Consider the following 21,421-nt stretch of genomic DNA (forward strand, 5'->3'; position numbering starts at 1 on the left):
CATGACCACTGGAAAAACCATAGCTTTGACTAGATGGACCTTTGTTGGCAAAGTAATGTCTCTGCTTTTTAATATGCTGTCTAGGTTGGTCATAACTTTTCTTCCAAGGAGCAAGTGTCTTTTAATTTCAAGGCTGCAGTCACCATCCACATCTGCATTATAGCTATTAACATATTTAATCATTAGGCCAGTCCTAGGAAGTAGGTTTATTATCATTCTCAATTACAGATGAGGGACTTGAAGCTTGGCAAAGTTAAGAAACTCAGCTGAGTAATATTCCATTGCATATAGGTACCACATCTTTATCCATTCATCTGTTGATAGACATCTAGGTTGCTTCCATGTCCTAGCTATTGCAACTAGTGCTGCGATGAACATTGGGATACATGTGACTTTTACAATTATGGCTTCCTCAGGGTAAATGCCCAGTTGTGGGATTGCTGGGTCATATGGTAGTTTTATTCCTAGTTTTTAAAGGAATCTCCATATTGTTCTCCATAGTGGCTATACCTCTATGGCAGAAACCAATACAACATTGTAAAGCAATTTTCCTCCAATTGAAAAAAAAAAGAAAAAGAAACTCGGTTAAGTAGTGTAGCCAGAATTCCCAGCCAGCAGTCCAGCTGCAGACTCCCACACCAGAGGTTTGCTGTGTATCTCCACTGCACAGCATACCAGATCCTGGGATATCGTCCACAACGTGACACATCATGAATCACAGAAGAACAGGCTGTGAGGGGACACATTCAAACCGGGGAAGCAAGAAAAGGACACTGGACTGCTTCTGTGGAGAGTTCTCTCAGAACCAGCTCTTTTAGACACATGGGAGTACACTTTCTAAGGAAAGACCTTCACTCTGTCAGTCTGTTTAAACTGCTATAATGAAATACTACAGACTGCATAGTTTAGAAACAATAGAAATTTACTCATCTCAATTCTGGAAGATGGAAGTCCAAGATAAGGGTGCCGGCATGGTGGGGTCCTGGTGAGAGCCCTCTGCTGGAGGGCAGACAGCCAGCTTCTCACTGTGTCCTCAGGGTGAGAGGGGTGTGGGAGCCCCGTGGGATTTACTGCATAAGGGCACTCATTCCACTTGTGAGGGTTCCACCCCTATCACCCACTACTTCCCAAAGCCTCCCCCTCCTAACACCATCCCACTGTGTGTGTGTGAGGATTTCAGCATGAGAACGCTGGGGAGAGGAGGGACAACAGCCCTCAGATCACATCCCACTCTGCTGCTTTATAGCCTGAGAACAACTTTAACAGCAAAACAGTAGGCCAATCGCTACTGAGTTTGAATGATAACTACTTACAATAATTGTCTGAGAAAACCAGTTGCCTAAGATGAAAATCTGAAGCTCATGGAACACCGGAATTCCATTTTAGAAAGTGAAAAGAAATTTCTGCTCCTATAGAAAGTTAAGCTTGATACAGAGCCTCCCTCTGACAGAATGGGACTGCCTCCCTCTCCCCTCAGTAACTCACTGTGCTGCAATGCAGAATAAATGTAAAGGTCACTTTGTTTTTTTAACACTCTTGCCTTGAATCACAAACCACTACACCTTCAAGGCTCTCATATCATTGTGACACTTTCCTTCTAAAATGTTTAATGTTAGCTTACAAATATTTGTTCAGCAGCTATTTTATTTCATTTCTGTTGTATTAAAGGGTAGATCAGATTGACTGATGTCAGAGTCTGGTGTCAAATACAGTGTGATGACTGAATCTCTTTTGTTACACTGACAGATAAAAGTGCCCTATGTGCAAAGATCATTTCATCCTGTATGAGATTTCTTTTTCCATTGAAACACATGCTTGTGATATGATAACTCATTTTCTGAATACGTCAACTCAATCTGGATCTACTGTCAGTAATATTATGAATTATCAACAGACTTTACATTTTTGTTCAACCAATAGATATCACAGAAGCATGGGCTATAGTACAAAAGACATATTTTCAAAATCTAAACTTTATGCATTTAGGAGTAAGGATACAGCCCAAGGGTACAAGATGATGGAGGAAGATTCTGAACTCAACTCTTCCCATGGGCACAACAAATCTACAACTAGATATAGAATAATTTCTTCTGAAATTATGAAAAATAGAGGGACAGTCTCCACCAAAAAAGGGACAAAAGAACAGCTTCAAGATGAGTAGGAGACACAGATATAATCTTATAAAGACAAACCCACACCCCAATGCTGGTGACCCATAATTGGGAAGGATCACAAAGGTACAGTTATTTTTTCCTGAGGAGCAAGTGATTTGGGCTCCCTGTTCATGCACCACAGCCCTTAGACCCCAAAGAGGAAAGTCAAGCCCCCAAACACCTGGCTTACCTCAAGACACAAGAAAAAGCTCAAACACACAATCTAACCTTACATCTAAAGAAACTAGAAAAAGAACAAAGTCCAAAATGAACAGAAGGAAATAAATGTAATATTAGAGCAGAAATAAATGAAGTAGACCAAAAAAAAAAATCAATGAAATTATCCAACATGGGCAGAATTGTGAGGTAAGTGAAATGAGTCAAATGGATAAAAACTAAACAATGTGCTAATTTAAACAAACAAATGAACAAAATGGACAAAGTAAAAACAAAGATAGACCAGAGGGGATGGTGTTCACGTGAGACAAAATTCGACGAAGGAGTCAGTGTAATGGTGATGTGTGTTAACAAGGCACGTGGAGGTGGTAACTCTGCAATGTTCAGAGATGTTGATCCATGATACTGTATACCTGAAAGTTATATAATAATAACAGACAAATGACAGAATTAGGAAATTGGAAGCAATAACAGTAAAGAAGCAATTGAGAGGTACTGTTTTCCTTATCTAGCGTAGCTAAGATTTTTAGAAATTGATTTATCAAGAAATGCAGATTTGGGTATCATATTTAAAGTCTTAATGACAAGTAGTAAAAGGATTTGCATGAATTATTTGGTACAGAGATGAAGGGAGTTGAGATGTGAGAAAAATTTTCATTTTTCAGAGGAGACTCAGAAGAATCTGTCTAAAAATTGTAATATGAGGAGGATAAGCTTGATATTTCCTTTTATGGTAGTACAAGACCAACAAAACAAAAATGGATAAAAATAAATGTCTTGAGTTGAACTAGAGATTTAGGATAAGGCAAATATATTTTTTAACTAAATATTTAAACCTTTATAGTTTGTTTTTTTATATTTTGCAGACATTAATTTCTTTTTAGTTTATTCACTTCATAATGAAGTGTTAAATCAGGTTACTGAACCCAATTTCCAATGTGAGGGAATAGTCCCCCTGACACCAACAGACGAGACTTGGAACCCTGACTCAGTTCTGACTCTATGTGGTAATAGTATCAGATTCCACAGGTTACAGATTCATTCCTTCAGAACTGCCCTTCTCACATTCCAGATGCTGGTAACAAGCCTGAGCTGTTGCCTGTACTTCTGACCGATCAGGCTATTTATTAGAGGTTCCTACAGTCTCCTCTTTGGGTTTCATTAATTTGGATAGAGGAGAGTGAAAAAGTGGGCTTAAAATTCAACATTCAAAAAACTAAGATCACGGCATCCAGTCCCATCACTTTGTGGCAAATAGATGGGGATAAAGGGGAAATTGGCAGATTTTATACTATTGGGCTCTAAAATCACTGCAGATGGTGATTGCAGCCAGTAAATTAAAACACACTTGCTCCTTGGAAGAAAAGCTATGACAATCCTGATGCTGAAACTGAAGCTCCAATACTTTGGCCACCTGATGCGAAGAGCCGACTCGCCGGAAAAGACCGTGATGTTGGGAAGATTGAAGGCAGGAAGAGTAGAGGGCGACAGAGGATGAGATGGTTGGATGACATCACTGACTCAATGGACATGAACTTGAGCAAACTCTGGGAGACAGTGAAGGACACGGAAGCCTGGTATACTGCAGTCCACGGGATCACAAAGAGTCAGACATAACTTGGCAACTGAACGACAACAATTTGTAACTGGCAACTCAGAGAAATATATCACTTACTAAATACCCATTTATTACAAAAGTATATAACTCAGGAAGAGTTGATGGAAAAAAATGCACAGGGAATTAAGTATGGAAAGTGAAGAACATCCATGACATACAGGCATGCCACTCTTCCAACATCTCCACATGATCAACCAGGAAGCTCTCCAAACCCTGTCCTTTTGAGTTTTTATGCAGATTTCATTACATAGATACGACTGATGAATACATTGGCCATTGGTAATTGATTCAACCTCCTGCTGCCCTCCCCATCTCAGAATATAGAGGGTATGATTGAAAGCTAATTAATTAATTAATTAATTACCTAGTTGGTTCTGCTGGCAAACAGCCTCCATCTTTAGGTGGGATCCAAAAGTTACCTCATTAACATAACATCAGTTCAGTTCAGTTCAGTTCAGTCGCTCAGTAATGTCTGGCTCTTTGCGACCCCATGGACTGGAGCACACCAGGCTTCCCTGTCCATCACCAACTCCTGGAGCTTGCTCAAACTCATGTCCATTGAGTTGGTGATGACATCCAACCATCTCATCCTCTGTCATCCCCTTCTCCTCCTGCCTTCAATCTTTCCCAGCATCCGGGTCTTTTCCAAGGAGTCAGTTCTTCACGTCAGGTGGCCAAAGTATTGGAGTTTCAGCTTCAGCATCAGTCCTTCCAATGAATATTCAGGACTGATTTCCTTTAGGATTGACTGGTTGGATCTCCTTGCAGTCCAAGGGAGTCTCAAGACTCTTCTCCAACACCACAGTTCAAAAGCATCAATTCTTTGGCACTCAGCTTTCTTTATAGTCCAACTCTTACATCCATACATGACTATCAGAAAGACTGTAGCTTTGGCTAGATGGACATTTGTTGGCAAAATACTGTCTCTACTTTTTAATATGTTGTCTAGCTTGGTCACAGATTTTCTTCCAAGGAGGAAGCGTCTTTTAATTTCATGGCTGCAGTCACCATCTGCAGTGATTTGGGAGCCCCCCAAAATAAATTCTGTCACAATGGAGACAGTAACAGTGACAGTAACATAACACAGGTGCCAGAAACAGACAAGAAGCAGGTACGCACTTCTTATTACAAACCACAATATTAAAAAGCCATTCAAGAAACTAAATTAAAACACACTAGCATTTTTTAAAGCAAAAGTCCTTTAGCAACAACTGTATTACAAAATGGAATCTGGAGTCAGATATATTTCAGTTTTTACTGTGTTAATTCCAAACTTGAGATTTTTTCTGCTGTCACCAAATAAATGCAGGAAAGAAGGAATATACATATACATATATACATTCATACATACATATATACACACACATATACACACACATATGCGTGTGTGTATATGTGTGTGTGTTTTAGTTGCTCAGTTGTATCTGACTCTGCGATCCCATGGACTATAGCCCGCCAGGCTCCTCTGTCCATAGAGCTCTCTAGGCAAGAATACTGGAGTGAGTAGCCATTCCCTTTTCCAGGGGATCATCCCAACCCAGGGATTGAATCCAGGTCTCCTGCATTGCAGGCAGATTCTTTACCATCTGAGCAACCAGGGAAGCCCCATATATATGTGTAAATATATACACATATATGTGTGTGTGTATACTTGTATTTTTGCATATCCTAAAATACAACACCATACATTCCACTGAATGAACTGAAATCTGTCATTTGGATTTCACTTTGAATAATTATTATGTGTTTATAAAATAGGAGACATTGAAAAATTATCTTATATTCTAAAATTGGTGACATAAAGCTTAAAGACATACACGTGTAATTAAACTAATGTGCTTTTGAATAAGAATGTCTTCCTTTTCATATAAGAAATAGACTCTTACACTATTCTAGACAGCAGATTATTTTTGTTTTCTTACATTTAATTTCTTTGTTGGTGTTGTCCTCTGACACCTGTTCACTGAAATACAAAGTAACTATCATTTATGAGGCTCCATAGTCAAGATGAAATGTAGTTGTTTTGCTTTTCATTAGAAATTTCCATAAAAGTGTCTCTTAAGACAATGAATTAATAGGCTTTCTCAATGTGATACCATCCATTTAGGTTCAGAATTTATTTTTAACAGCTTTTTTCAACTGTAATGTGTAATTTATAAATAAACTATTTTTATGAGCTTTCATTAAAATAGTAATAATCATCCAAAATAGAATAAAAATTTATAAAATTTGAGAGACAGTAACTGTATAGAATGCCGAGGTTCCCTTCCCTTCTAGGTTTTTGGGCCTAATAACTAAATTGACATAAAACAGATTAACAGGAAAAAATATTTAATTTTTCATGACTAGGAGCTCATAAAGTATGAAACTCAAAGGAGTGACCAAAGCAGGCAGATGTTATTCCTCTTGCTAAATCACTTCAGTCGTGTCCAACTCTTTGTGACCCCATGGACTGTAGTCCGCCAGGATCTTCTGTTGGTGGGGATTCTCCAGGCAAGAATACTGGAGTGGGTGGCCATTTCCTTCTCCGTTTATACCTCCTCGACATGTAAAGAATACATCTGTAAAGAAATGACAAAATGGGACGTCCCCAGTGATCCACTGGTTAAGAATCCACCTGCCAATGCAGGGGAGACAGGTTCCGCCCATAGTCCAGGAGATCCCAGATGCTGTGGGCAACAAGGCCCCACACACCAGAACGACCGACCCTGCACTCTAGAGCTTTCTGTGCAACAAGAGAAGCCACCCAGATAGAAGCCCGCGCATCGCAACTAGAGGGCAGCCCCTGCTCAATCCAACTGCAGGAAGCACATCCACAGCCCCGAAGACCCAGTGCAGCCAAAGATGTAAAAAAGTAAAAAAGAGGACAAAAAAAGGGTTTGGATGTGGGATGAGAGGTTAGTGAAGAAGTAACAAGATGTGTCCATTCAGCCTCCTTGGCCCTGAGTTTCCTATCTCCGTCCGCGTCCACAAGGAGGATGTCATTCATTCTCCTGGGGCAGGCAGGGTAGCTTCATGTGGGAGATTGATTTCCTGCCTTCATGGGGACAAAGAAGGATCAGGGTGTCTTCATGTACTTGTTGTTACTTAAGTGCCTTTAATTCAAAGTGATCAATACTTCAAGGTGGCATATTTTGGTATGGTATATTTCACTCTCCTTCAAAAAAGAAGACAGCATTTAGTGATTTGAGAAGCACAGTGATTTACCCAAGCTGTCAGCCTTCACCTTTCACAAAGTGGTTCCAACCGACAACCGGTAAAGAAACCGACAGCGTAGACCTGAGTGCCTCCTCCCCAAACGACACTTTGTGGTGTCAAGAACTGCCATTTTTTCACATTCTTTACTATTTATTTGGCAAAGGAACACTATTATCTTTGCATGCTTTGTCTCATTGCTTCTGCACATTTAAGGCCACACTGAAATAGATAACTGCACATTATCTCAGTTCTTTTGGGAAAATGCTAATGAATTCTAGTAATTCTTCAGGTTTTGCAGGCATATTGGGAAAAAGCTAAACTGTTACTTAATTAAAATAAAAAAAAACTTGTTAAGGATTACACGGGCAATAAACAAAACTATTTATATAAAATAATAACTGCTTTAACAACATTAAATAGTATCTTTATCTTTGACATCTTCCCATCCAACTTTTGCCCAATCTTTCTAACTCTTTCTAAACACAGTCTTTCTAACTTGATATTTTCTCTCCATCTACCTGTCCTGGTCTTGCCTTTCTTTTTCCTCTGCGTTGTTCTTCCTGTTTCAAATCACCTACCTTTCACCACAATCCAACTCTCTTTAATCCTTTGTAAAGGAGGAAAGTGCAAATCCTCTCTCAATGCTACAATTGGACTCATGATTTAACATATACACTGTGATAAACGTTTGCTGTGGAAAGTCACAGAATTATGAAAACTGATTCCAATAAAATATATTAACCCCCGACTTCAACCGTGCCTCAGTCTCACATGGCATTCCTTTCTTTTCGGCTATGATCATTTCATGACTTCAATATATTTTCCAATCCTTATCAGGTTAATGATTTCCTACTCAATGACCATAACTCTTACTCCCAACAAACAACATTATTCTTTGTATCTGTTCCATTTAGAAAATTAAAAACATCTAATATACAATGTATCTATTTGTATTTCTATACCCAAGTTTGCCTTCTGAAGCATCCCTGGATTAGTTTTGCTTATACATTTATCCTTCATTCTACTGAGAGAAAACAAAATATGTCATCCCCAAACATATCCCTTTGGCATATTAGTAATTTTGAATTAAAGTTACTTAAGAAATAGCCAGTGCAAAAAGGATCTTCTGACTCTCCTTTGTGCCTCTGAAAGCAGGAAATAAATTGTCCATGTGAAGGGTACCTTCCTTGCACCTGGAGAGTAGAAGGCATCCTTATCACAAGAAACCGGGCATTTGGGGCCATGAAAGCTGTATAAACAAACCAGGTTACTTCTTCACTAATTTACTACTCCCAGTCCATATGTCTTTGTCAATTCTTGACAACTTTATTATTTTATTATCTAAAGGCATGAAAGCTGCCTTCTTTGGTCATTTCTTTGAGTCACCTATTTTACGAGCTCCCATTTACACACAATTAGACTTGTTTTTCTTCTCTTTATCTCTCCTATGTCAATTTACGTATTAGGGCAGGCAAAGAACCTAAAAAAAATGAGGGAAAGTATTCTTCCCAAGAACTATCTTTTTTCTTCTCTTACAGATTCCTAGTCTATCAAATATCCTTTGTGTATCATAGAATTTTAAACTTTTTGTTTGTTTCCCTGTTTTTATTTCCCCCCTAATGCCTGTAAGTATACAACCTCATCTTTCTATGTTAGAAATAAATAAGCAGAAACAACACAATGCAAAATTAAGATATGTTGACCTCATTTACTATGTCTCCTATAACATCCTCATTCAAACAGACATGGTATATGATTCCCCCATACTCTTGTCTAAAGTATCTTGCCACCAGGATTCTGTTCCACTTGCCACTACTAAACTCAGTGATGAATGCAATCAGTCTCCCTAAAATGCAAACTTTCAGCTGTGTGTGACTGTGTTGTGAAATGTTTTGCATGTTTTATCTTACCACTTATTATTCTTATAGCTTTCCTGACCTAAGAGAGGAACACCGTCTCTACTTTTCTTTGGATTCTTTGGCTATTCTTGCCTCATTCCATGACCTCCATCCACCCCTTAAACATTTGCTGACCCCCAGGATTAATTTTTCTCTCCCCTTGATCTTACAGTGTTAACCAATCTCTCTGCTCAATATCAACCATGTTCATGCTTTCAGAAATGTGGAAGAGATATTTTAACTGTAAATCTGATAAACTAGTTCTAAATCTAAATCAAAGTTTGTGTCAACTGTCTTACATTGAAGAAGAAGTTGCAATGCTTTGGGGCCAAAACACCCATTTGAGAACAAAGAGGTTAATTGTGGCAGGCAGGACCTTTCTCCTAGAATAAACACCCTGTATAATCATGGTGAGTTTGGGTGGAACCTATGAGATATAATTCACATAATTATGTTTTATATGAGAAAAAGGAGATTATTCTGGGTGGGTCTGGCCTAATCAGATGAGTCCTTGAAGGCTCCTCACAGAGAGAAAGTCAGATAAGCTACTCCTACTGAAAGGAGATGAAACCAGTCAATCCTAAAGGAAATCAGTCCTGAATATTCATTGAAAGGAGTGATGCTGAAGCTGAATCTCTAATACTTTGGCCACCTGATGTGAAGAGCCAACTCATTAGAAAAAACTCTGATGCTGGGAAAGAGTGAAGGCAGGAGGAGAAGGGGATGACAGAGGATGAGATGGTTGGATGGCCTCACCGACTCAGTGGACATGAGTTTGAGCAAGCTCCAGGAGATGGTGAAGGACAGGGAAGCCTCATGTGCTGCAGTCCATGGGGTTGCAAAGAGTCAGACACGACTAAGCAACTGACCAACAACAAGAACTTCCCTAAAGAACAGAACAGCTATGCTGTAGACTGTCTATGAAGCACAGTGCACGTAACTACAGGTGCCTCTAGGAGGAGTCCTTGACTGGAAGCTGGGAAGAAACAGAGAGCCTCAGTCACATAACAGCAAGAAATTGAAGTTTTCCAACCACCTAAACTTGCCAGGTATAGGACCCCAAACCCTAGATGAGAACACAGCTTGTTCAATGTCTTGATTGTTGTCTGAGACCTGAGGAGAGGTTCCAGCTAAGCCAGGCCCATACTCCTGGTTCCTGGAAACCAGAGGTTAATATAATGTGTTTATCCAAGCTCCTACACTGCAGAAATGTTACTGTTGTTTAGTTGCTAAGTCATGTCTGAACTCTTTGTTGACCCCATGAATTGTAGCCAATCAGGCTCCTGTGTCCACGGCTTTCCCAGGAAAGAATACAGAAGTGTGTAGCCATTTCCTTCTCCAGGGGATCTTCCTGACCTAGGGATCAAACCACACCTCTTGCATGTGCAGGTGGATTCTTTACCACTGAGCCACCAGGGAAACCATTACAAAGCAATAAGAAACTGAATACACCAATGAAATCGCTCTGCTATTCTATTCCATTCAATCAGAACGTGTCTCCTTCTCTACGGCAGTCTGTCCAGTAGAATTCTGTGTTGATGGAAATGTTCTGCATGTGAGCCATCCAGGATAGTAGCAACCAAGCCACTCATGGCTTTTGAGCCTTTAAAATGTAGCTGGTAAAGATTAAGAAACTGAATTTTAAATTTTACCTATTTTAATTAATTAAAATGTAAATGGCCACATATGGCTAATAGCTACTGGATAGAAGGGTTAAGGCATGATGTGCTATTGTATTTATCCCCTTCCTTTCCCCATGTGATGAAAACGCACATTTTTTCTATCATCACTATTAATATCAAAGAAGGGAGCTCCATCCTCAGAAATGTGGACGTCCAAAAACAGTTATCAGGGACGACAGCAAGAAAGGAAGGTTGACATCTCATACCTACTTCTCACAGAACAGCTCAGCTAATCTTGTCAGCCCATCTGAGTGGAGAAAGTATAAACAACAGAGGAAATATGATGTTATAACAGACACGTCGAGCACCAGGGAAGCACAGACATTCCTGCATTTTGGCTTGCTAAGAAGTTCTCTCTGGCTCCAGGGGAAGGCTACTGTAACTGAAGTGTATGTTTGAAACCCTTCACAACAGGACTTTTTAGCAAAGATGCCAAAGAACACGAGGCCGCAGTGTGTACCACCAGCACACACATCATCTGACAGGAACAGCACGGTTTTGCCCTAAATTGGATGATGGCATTCAGAGTGAACTGTTCTGGGATCGGTATCAAATGCTTTTAACTAGGAGGCAGACCCTACAGAGCACAGCAAAGGCTGGAATTGACAGCACGAAAGTGGGCATTCATGTTAGCCTGCAGAAGGCAATGTTTCCTCTTTCACGTGGCCTGGGTGGCGGTGTTGCATTTTATCTGTGCTCACGACCACATGAGGAGTCCTGTTTGGGCCTCACTCACCAGTCACAGAGTGGCCTTGTCTGATACTGGTGTTCAGTGAAATGATTTTGTTCTGTGGCGCACTGTGTCCTAGCTGCTACTTCAGGGTCACCTCTCAGCTGACACCTGAGGGGCTATGTCTTTTCTTTGTCAAAGGCAATAATTAGATAAAAATAAAGCCATTTTGCATTTGTACATCACTGATTTCAGACGGACCGATAAACTATGTTCAAATAATACATATTTTAAATTTCTGGACAGGCCACTCACCCAAAATTTCGACTCATCCATACAGCCGTGTCCTTCAAACGTTCAGTCAGCCGCCATACTGCCCTTGGAAATCAGCATGGCCAAAAATGTTCTCAAGATCCATGCCTCAAACCCGTTTCTTTTTCTGAATTAGCTATCTCTGCCACAGTTACCCAATTCAAGTTAAGCAAGAATCCCAGGCTATCAATACATTGATAATAAAATGTCCCTCAGCCAATCAAATCACTTACTAGATTCAACCAACTCCACATCCTGTGGACTCTGGAATCTGTCACACCTCTTTAGGAGTACTCTTTATTCCATGTTTATGAATAAGAAGAACTAATATCATCAAGATATATCAGTTATTCACAATTTGATCTACAGATTTAATGCAATTCCAAACAAAATTCAAGCAAGTAACAGTGTGGCTATCAGTAAACTAATTTTAAAGGCTATATGTAGAGGCAAAAGGCCAAAGATAGCCAACATAATATTGAAAGAGAACACAGTTAGAGGACTGATGCTACCCATCTTGAAGCTACCATCATCAAGGCAGTGTGGTGAAAGGACTGATGAAAGAACTGACATGTAGTTCAATGGAATATAACTCAGTATAATACTCAAACGATACAATTAAACTTACCTACAAAACAGAAAGAGACTGACAGACTTAGAGAATGAACTTACAGTTTCTGGTGGTGGGTGGGCAGGAAAGTTAGGGAGTTTTGAGATGGACATAATGCACACTGCCATATTTAAAATGGGCAACAAGCAAGGACCTACTGTATAGCACATGGAACTCTGCTCAATGTTCTGTGGCAGCCTGGATGGGAGGAAAGTTTGGCAGAGAAAAATTTCAGTTCAGTTCACTCACTCAGTCATGTCTGACCCCTTGAGACCCCGTGAACTGCAGCACGCCAGGCCTCCCGGTCCATCACCAACTCCTGGCGTTTACTCAAATTCATGCCCATTGAGTCTGTGATGCCATCCAACCATCTCATCCTCTATCATCCTCTTCTCCTCCTGCCTTCAATCTTTCCCAGAACCAGGGTCTTTTCAAATGAGTCAGCTCTTTGCATCTGGTGGCCAAATTATTGGAGTTTCAGCTTCAGCATCAATCCCTCCAATGAATATTCAGGGTTGATTTCCTTTAGGATGGACTGGTTGGATCTCCTTGCAGTCCAAGGGACTCTCAAGAGTACTCCAATGCCACAGTTCTAAAGCATCAATTCTTCAGCACTCAGCCTTCTTCATGGTCCAACTCTCACATCCGTACATGACTACTGGAAAAACCCTAGTTTTGACTAGACAGATCTTTGTTGGCAAAGTGATGTCTGCTTTTTAACACCCTGTCTAGGTTGGTCATACTTTTTCTTCCAAGGAGCACGTGTCTTTTAATTTCAAGGTTACAGTCACCATCCTCAGTGATTTTGGAGCCCAAGAAAATAAAGTCTGTCACTGTTTCCTTATCTATTTGCCATGAAGTAATGGGATCAGATGCCATGAGACTTTAATTTTTTAAACGCTTAGTTTTAAGCCAGCTTTTTCACTCTCCTCTTTCGCCTCCATCAAGAAGCTCTTTAGCTCCTCTTTGCTTTCTGCCATTAAATGGTGTCATCTGCATAAGTGATACCCCAATACAAAAAAAAAAAAGTTTAAAAAATAAAGTCAGCTGATCATTAACAAAGGACCAAGGGCAACAGAGTGGAGCAAAGGTAGTTTGGTCAATAAATTGTGCTAAAACAACTGGACATCCACATGCAAAAAAAGACAAGACTCCAAATTCTGATGCTACACTTCCAATTAACTACAAATATATAGATACCTAACTGCAAAATGCAAACATTGGCTGACAGTCTTGGCATAACTGTTTTAGAATCCATAGCCGTGTAAATCACTCCCACCCACGCTTCAGACCCTTTGCTCTTGACTCTAAGTTAGTCCTACATCACGGTCTGAAGACTTTCCCCTCTTTCTCTGGCTCTCTTCCCATTTCTCCACCATGGGCATCATTTTTCTTGGCAGGAAAAAAAAAAAAAAAAAACCCTTGCACATTTGTTCCCCTCTTGGCGGTGCTTTGCCAAGAATCTGGACTAAAACTAGAGATGTAAATTCTGTCTTCATAAGTTTGCCCTTCACATGATAATGAGATAATATATAAACTGATTGACACTGTGCCTATAGAGCACACTAAATGTAGGTATTAGGAATCACTGCGGTTGTAGGAACACTAACTTGTAGTTACTGTAGTAACAGTAACACTGTCTTGGCTGAAATCTATTTCTAGGATTTTCCATCAAACTCCGTCTGTCTTTTAACAGCTTCCAATGTGATCTTCTAAATGGCCAATTTACCCATAAAACGCAGAAGTTTAGAATCCTCCCTCAATTTTCAGCTTCCATGTTGTATGAAATTGTGACACAGGATTTGGATTTTTGCCTGATATTTGGCAGCAGAATGAAAAACAAGTTCTATCAGTGCATGGTCTGTATAAGCCATGATTTTTAAGGTGCCATAAAATACACCTTATGTTATAAGGTGGTCCCACATTCTGCAATTCTCTGATCAGCTCCAAACTGCAGCTTTTCTCACCACATGCTTTTCCTAGACTCGGTAATGTTATGTAAGCACATCTTCTTGTTAAGTAAGCTCTACTCAACCTCTTAAGCCACATTTTTTTTTCAAATTTTCTCCATGAGGAAACTCTTCTTTTTTTTTTTTTTTCCAAAATCTAGTTCTTTTATTTATTTTTTTTTCTGGTTTTTTTTTCTCTTTTTTTTATTATTATTTTTTTTTATTAGTTGGAGGCTAATTACTTCACAACATTTCAGTGGGTTTTGTCATACATTGACATGAATCAGCCATGGAGTTACATGTATTCCCCATCCCGATCCCCTCTCCCACCTCCCTCTCCACCCGATTCCTCTGGGTCTTCCCAGTGCACCAGGCCTGAGCACTTTTCTCATGCATCCCACCTGGGCTGGTGATCTGTTTCACCATAGATAGTATACATGCTGTTCTTTTGAAACATCCCACCCTCACCTTCTCCCACAGAGTTCAAAAGTCTGTTCTGTATTTCTGTGTCTCTTTTTCTGTTTTGCATATAGGGTTATCGTTACCATCTTTCTAAATTCCATATATATGTGTTAGTATGCTGTAATGTTCTTTATCTTTCTGGCTTACTTCACTCTGTATAATGGGCTCCAGTTTCATCCATCTCATTAGGACTGATTCAAATGAATTCTTTTTAATGGCTGAGTAATATTCCATGGTGTATGGAAACTCTTCTTAATCATCAGTACCCACCCCTGAGAACAAACCATACCACATCTCATCTCCAGCGTTGCATTCAGGGCTTTTTATTCTTTCCTTTTTGGTTATATATCCTGCTTTTTTTTAATTAAATATCAAATCCTTTAGGTTAGATATTTATTGTATTCATCACATATCTTTGCATCTTCCTTTCCAGCCAGGGAGTCTTGGCATAGAGTGTGGGAGCTTAATACATTGATCTTAAAGGAAAGAAGGAATTAATGAATAAATCTAAATTTAAGGCTTTTTCTGGTATGGTAAGTAGAAGTTTCAGAATCCTTTGCCTTTTGCTTAAATGCCTGTCTTAGGTAGAAAGGCACTTATTTTGCATTTATACAATTTAATAGAAATAGAAAATTTAAATGGTTTTAGTATATCAAAGCATAAATTATACAATTCTTGTTTGAGATGAAACAAAATCAGAACACACCTCCTGCTTTTGAACAAAACTTCCTACTTTCCCAGTAAATAATGTTTCTTAGAACATCTTTTGAGAATTTCAAAATTTTCATTTTATTCTTGATTGAACTCATCTCTTTCTATATGTCTTCCTACCTTTGAGTTTAATTTTCTTTGCAAGAGTATGAATATATAACAAAGTACCACCAGAACAAGCCATATTTTTATTTTTGTAATGGCATTTTTCTTTTGGGTCTAGGGTTTTCATACCAAAGTTCACAGGATAGCATGTGTCTATTAAAACAAATGTTTCTTAGAATGAAGATATGTTGGCTCACATTGGGTTTACTTAGTCTTAACAGGAGTCACTGATAATCAAATATAACTATTTTTAATTCACATAAATATTTACTTCACAGTTAATATTTTCATAGAAACATTCTTAGAAGAGTTGCCAAATGAGATAAAAAATTACGATGGATTCTGGTAAAATAACAGAATGTATCTGTACCCTGTGACATCTAATTACATCCTGGAAATATGAAGATTATTAGGGGCTCTGATTAGTGTTTGTAATTAAAAGGCATCACTAGATCACTAGAAGAAATAATATACTACAATGTATGCATTTAAGAACACATATAACGCCAATAAAAATAGCTATAAATATTCTTTGTGAATATGCCTTATTTTCTAAGTATATAATACTGTAGTGTTCTATCTTTGCTCTATCATTACTTTGGTTTCTATGAATGACATATTTGTACCAATACATTGGAATATATATTGTATTCAGTTTATGTTCAGAGTAAAAGAACTTAATTTGGAAGATATTATTGTTTAGAGGGCAGTCTGAACCATATATTAGAGGGAAAAAAATCATCCCTAAAGATCACGAGGGCTTCTCTGGTGCCTCAGACAGTAAAGAATTTGCCTGCAACGTGGGAGACCTGGGTTCAGTTCCTGGGTTGGGAAGATTCCCTGGAGAAGGGAATAGCTACCCACTCCAGGATTCTGGCCTGGAGAATTCCATGGACAGAGGAGACTGGCAGGTAAGCTACATGGGATCACAAAGAGTGATCACACATGAGCACAAAACTAAGCAACTTTCACTGAAGGATCAAAAATTTATCCTGTGTAATGTTATTTCAAAAGCAAAAGGAAGAGGTACACAAATTACTTTTTGAGTTTTTTTTAGATAGCCAATAATTATATATTTGTCTACAAAAGTACAGTAACATAATGAGAATTCAAATATCCAAAATATTATTTGCACATTAATAAACTATAAAAAATGAATTTATTGCCTTTCTTTCCAATATGTGTTGTACCTAAAATTTAATTTTCATTGCAAAATTTCTAAAACAGGAAAAACTCTGTTTGCAGTTTACAGTGCTTTTAACAGTTTTTACTAGGTTGTTCTTTTTTCCCTTAAATTATAATTTTTGCACATAATAAACATTATTAACCATAAAACTTCTAATATAATGCATTACTTTTCTTCTAATGTCTTTTCAAGTATCCAGAACTCTGATATGTACAAAGAGTAGAGACTTTGAATAAACTATTCTGTAAGAATATATTGTAATGTTTGCAAAACCTAACACTCAGGTAAATATTGAACAGTAAGCTTATAGACTTTTCATTAAACCTACGATCAAAGTTATTTTGTAAGCATAAAATATGTGTTTATAATCTGCTGTTATTTAGTTGCTAAGTTGTGTTTGACTCATGCTATGCTGAATGCTAAGTGCCTCCAGTTCTATCTGACTCTCTGTGACCCCATGGGCTGTAGCCCACCAGCCTCCTCTGTTCCATGGGATTCTCTAAGGCAAGAATACTAGAGTGGTTTGCCATGCCCTCGTCCAGGGGATCTTCCTGACCCAGGGATCGAACCCACATCTTTTAAGTCTCCTGCATCGACAGGCAGATTCTTTACCACTAGCACCACCTGGGAAGCCCTCATATATAATAGATAACATATATAAAGTATATATAATTATACATATATATTACAATAAGATTTCAGCCCCTGGTGGCTAAGATGGTAAAGAATCTGCCTGCAATGTGGGAGACCTGGGTTCAATCCCTGGGTCGGGAAGATCCTCTGGAGAAGGGAATGGCAATCCACTCTAGAATTCTTGCCTGGATAATTCCATGGACAGAGGAGCCTGTCAGGCTACAGTTCATGGGCTCACAAAGAGCCAGACACAACTAAGCAACTAACACTTTTGCATAACAATATAGCTAGACCAATTTGTTTTGGGGGGAGGGGGTATTGACAGTTATATACAATTCAAACAAACTTCCTTTTAATAACAAACTAGGATACAAACTAGCTGTCCAAAAGAGACAGTTGAAAAAGTGAGAATCAGAGAAGAGATAAGGAGCGGTTGATGGCCTTCTGAGACTAGGAGAGACAAAACTGGTTAACAGGCTGCCAGAAAATATGTTGATGTCTTGGTAATCTTCCTACCTAGGCTTTGAGTTTGGACTCCAACAAGCAGTACTCTAACTACAGGTTAACCAAAATCAGACATATTCATAAAGGAAGTCAACCTAGCTTTGAATCCTTTCTGTCTTTATAGCTGGATTAAGGTAATCCAGCTTTATCAGAATGAAAATTAAATTCTCTTAGGAAAGCTGACACTATTCTATGCCCCCATTTCTTTATAAAAGTTAAGAAGATAAGCATGTACATATGAAACGAGATAAATTATCAGACAAATACAAGAGGAAAAACAGGGAAAAAAACTAGATCCATAGAGAATCCAACTAATGAAGTTGTTCAAATACTGACTTTAAATAGGTATATTCACCATGAGTAAGGGTACACACGCTAAGTTCCTTCAGTTATGTTCCACTTTGTACAACCCCATGGACCATAGCCTGCCAGGCTCCTCTTTCAGTGGGATTCTCCAGGCAAGAATACCGGAGGACTTCGCCATGCCTCTTCCAGGGGACCTTCCTCACCCAGGGATCGAACACTCCACTCGTCTCTTACATCTCCTGCATTGGGAGGAGGGTTCTTTACCACTAGCACAACCTGGGAAGTCCCAGGTTGTATTTATTATAAAAGGCAGTATTATAATTTTGGTCAAGAAGTAAAAGCCAAACCAATGTGAAGTAAAAGATAAATGCAAATTATAGAACTGAAATATACAACAAAATGAATGGCTCAATGGGTGGGTTTAACAGCCAACTAGACTCATCTGAATAAAATCGTGAAACTGAAAATGAAGTGGAAGAACATAATCATAGTAAAATACAGAGAGAGAGACAAAAATGATGTAAAAATATGACAATGAGAGTAAGAGATCTAAGGGATAGACTACAAACGTCTTAGAAAAGGTTATAGTGCAGGCGGAGAAGAATGAAGTGAACACAAGCAATATTTGTTTTTAATTTTATTATTTTTTTTTTATTTTTTATTTTTTTAATTTTTTTATTAGTTGGAGGCTAATTACTTCACAACATTTCAGTGGGTTTTGTCATACATTGATATGAATCAGCCATAGATTTACTCTTATTCCCCATCCCGATCCCCCCTCCCACCTCCCTCTCCACCCGATTCCTCTGGGTCTTCCCAGTGTACCAGGCCTGAGCACTTGTCTCATGCATCCCACCTGGGCTGGTGATCTGTTTCACCATAGATAGTATACATGCTATTCTTTTGAAACATCCCACCCTCACCTTCTCCCACAGAGTTCAAAAGTCTGTTCTGTATTTCTGTGTCTCTTTTTCTGTTTTGCATATAGGGTTATCGTTACCATCTTTCTAAATTCCATATATATGTGTTAGTATGCTGTAATGTTCTTTATCTTTCTGGCTTACTTCACTCTGTATAAGGGGCTCCAGTTTCATCCATCTCATTAGGACTGGTTCAAATGAATTCTTTTTGACGGCTGAGTAATATTCCATGGTGTATATGTACCACAGCTTCCTTATCCATTCATCTGCTGATGGGCATCTAGGTTGCTTCCATGTCCTGGCTATTATAAACAGTGCTGCGATGAACATTGGGGTGCACGTGTCTCTTTCAGATCTGGTTTCCTCAGTGTGTATGCCCAGGAGTGGGATTGCTGGGTCATATGGCAGTTCTATTTCCAGTTTTTTAAGGAATCTCCACACTGTTTTCCATAGTGGCTGTACTAGTTTGCATTCCCACCAACAGTGTAAGAGGGTTCCCTTTTCTCCACAGCCTCTCCAGCATTTATTGCTTGTAGACTTTTGGATAGCAGCCATCCTGACTGGTGTGTAATGGTACCTCATTGTGGTTTTGATTTGCATTTCTCTAATAATGAGTGATGTTGAGCACCTTTTCATGTGTGTGTTAGCCATCTGTATGTCTTCTTTGGAGAAATGTCTGTTTAGTTCTCTGGCCCATTTTTTGATTGGGTCATTTATTTTTCTGGAATTGAGCTGCAGGAGTTGCTTGTATATTTTTGAGATTAATCCTTTGTCTGTTTCTTCATTTGCTATTATTTTCTCCCAATCTGACGGCTGTCTTTTCACCTTATTTATAGTTTCCTTTGTAGTGCAAAAGCTTTTAAGTTTCATTAGATCCCATTTGTTTAGTTTTGCTTTTATTTCCAATATTCTGGGAGGTGGGTCATAGAGGATCTTGCTGTGATTTATGTCGGAGAGTGTTTTGCCTATGTTCTCCTCTAGGAGTTTTATAGTTTCTGGTCTGACATTTAGATCTTTAATCCATTTTGAGTTTATTTTTGTGTATGGTGTTAGAAAGTGTTCTAGTTTCATTCTTTTGCAAGTGGTTGACCAGTTTTCCCAGCACCACTTGTTAAAGAGGTTGTCTTTTTTCCATTGTATAACCTTGCCTCCTTTGTCAAAGATAAGGTGTCCATAGGTTCGTGGATTTATCTCTGGGCTTTCTATTCTGTTCCATTGGTCTATATTTCTGTCTTTGTGCCAGTACCACACTGTCTTGATGACTGTGGCTTTGTAGTAGAGTCTGAAGTCAGGCAGGTTGATTCCTCCAGTTCCATTCTTCTTTCTCAAGATTACTTTGGCTATTCGAGGTTTTTTTGTATTTCCATACAAATTGTGAAATTCTTTGGTCTAGTTCTGTGAAAAATACCGTTGGTAGCTTGATAGGGATTGCATTGAATCTATAGATTGCTTTGGGTAGAATAGCCATTTTGACAATATTGATTCTTCCAATCCATGAACACGGTATGTTTCTCCAAGCAATATTTGAAAGAAGTCTTTTTAATCAAACAACATAAAACCTTATCACTATTTTGTAAACCACTATCTTAAAATTTACAGTCAAGGGGAGGAGCCAAGATGGCGGAGGAGTAGGACGGGGAGACCACTTTCTCTCCTACAAATTCATCAAAAGAATAACTGAATGCAGAGCAAACCTCACAAAACAACTTCTGATCGCTAGCTGAGGTCATCAGGCGCCCAGAAAAGCAGACCATTGTCTTCGAAAGGAGGTAGGACAAAATATAAAGGATAAAAAGTGAGACAAAAGAGCTAAGGACGGAGACCCGTCCCGGGAAGGGAGTCTTAGGCGGCCTTGCTTGGGCTAGGGTCCGGGCCTGAGTGCCCTGAGGACAATCGGAGGGAGCTTCTGTGAGGTGCCAACTTGAACTGTGGGAGACCAAGGGGGAGAGAGTTGACCAGCCGGAACACACTGCCGGCCGTTCGCAGAACAAAGGGACGGAGAAAGTCCCAAGAAGAGCTCGCAGGCTGCGGACCCGCCCAGCCCCGCAGGAGGCAGGAGGCAGGGGGGAGGGGAAGGTCGCGGCGAGACACAGGGCACAGGCACCCGACCGGCGCGGGCGGGGACTGGGGCTGGGGACGCGGAGGGCGGAAGGCGCGCGCACCCGACTGGCGCCAGCGGAAACTGAGACTGGGTCCGCGGAAGGGAGTGAGTGCGCCACACCTGGGGATAGTGCGCCCATCAAGCCCCTCGCTGCCTGGACCGCTCTGACGGGGAAGGCACAGAGAGCAGGCACAGCTTTTCCTTCCGCGCTTTTGTGTAACACCCG

At 39.5% G+C, this 21,421-nt stretch overlaps 1 long non-coding RNA gene across 1 annotated transcript; it reads right to left on the reverse strand.

The window, feature by feature from the left end:
• Positions 1–398: 398 nt before the first annotated feature.
• Positions 399–19,586, reverse strand: LOC122707357. Its single transcript, XR_006344815.1, has 2 exons — positions 19,557–19,586; positions 399–510 (listed from the first exon to the last, which is right to left on the reverse strand). It is a non-coding gene; the product is annotated as an uncharacterized LOC122707357 (long non-coding RNA).
• Between the last annotated feature and the right edge of the window lie 1,835 nt (positions 19,587–21,421).

The sequence above is a fragment of the Cervus elaphus genome, chromosome 14 (genome assembly GCF_910594005.1).
Source record: "Cervus elaphus chromosome 14, mCerEla1.1, whole genome shotgun sequence".
In the NCBI taxonomy this organism is placed as follows: Eukaryota; Metazoa; Chordata; class Mammalia; order Artiodactyla; family Cervidae; genus Cervus; species Cervus elaphus.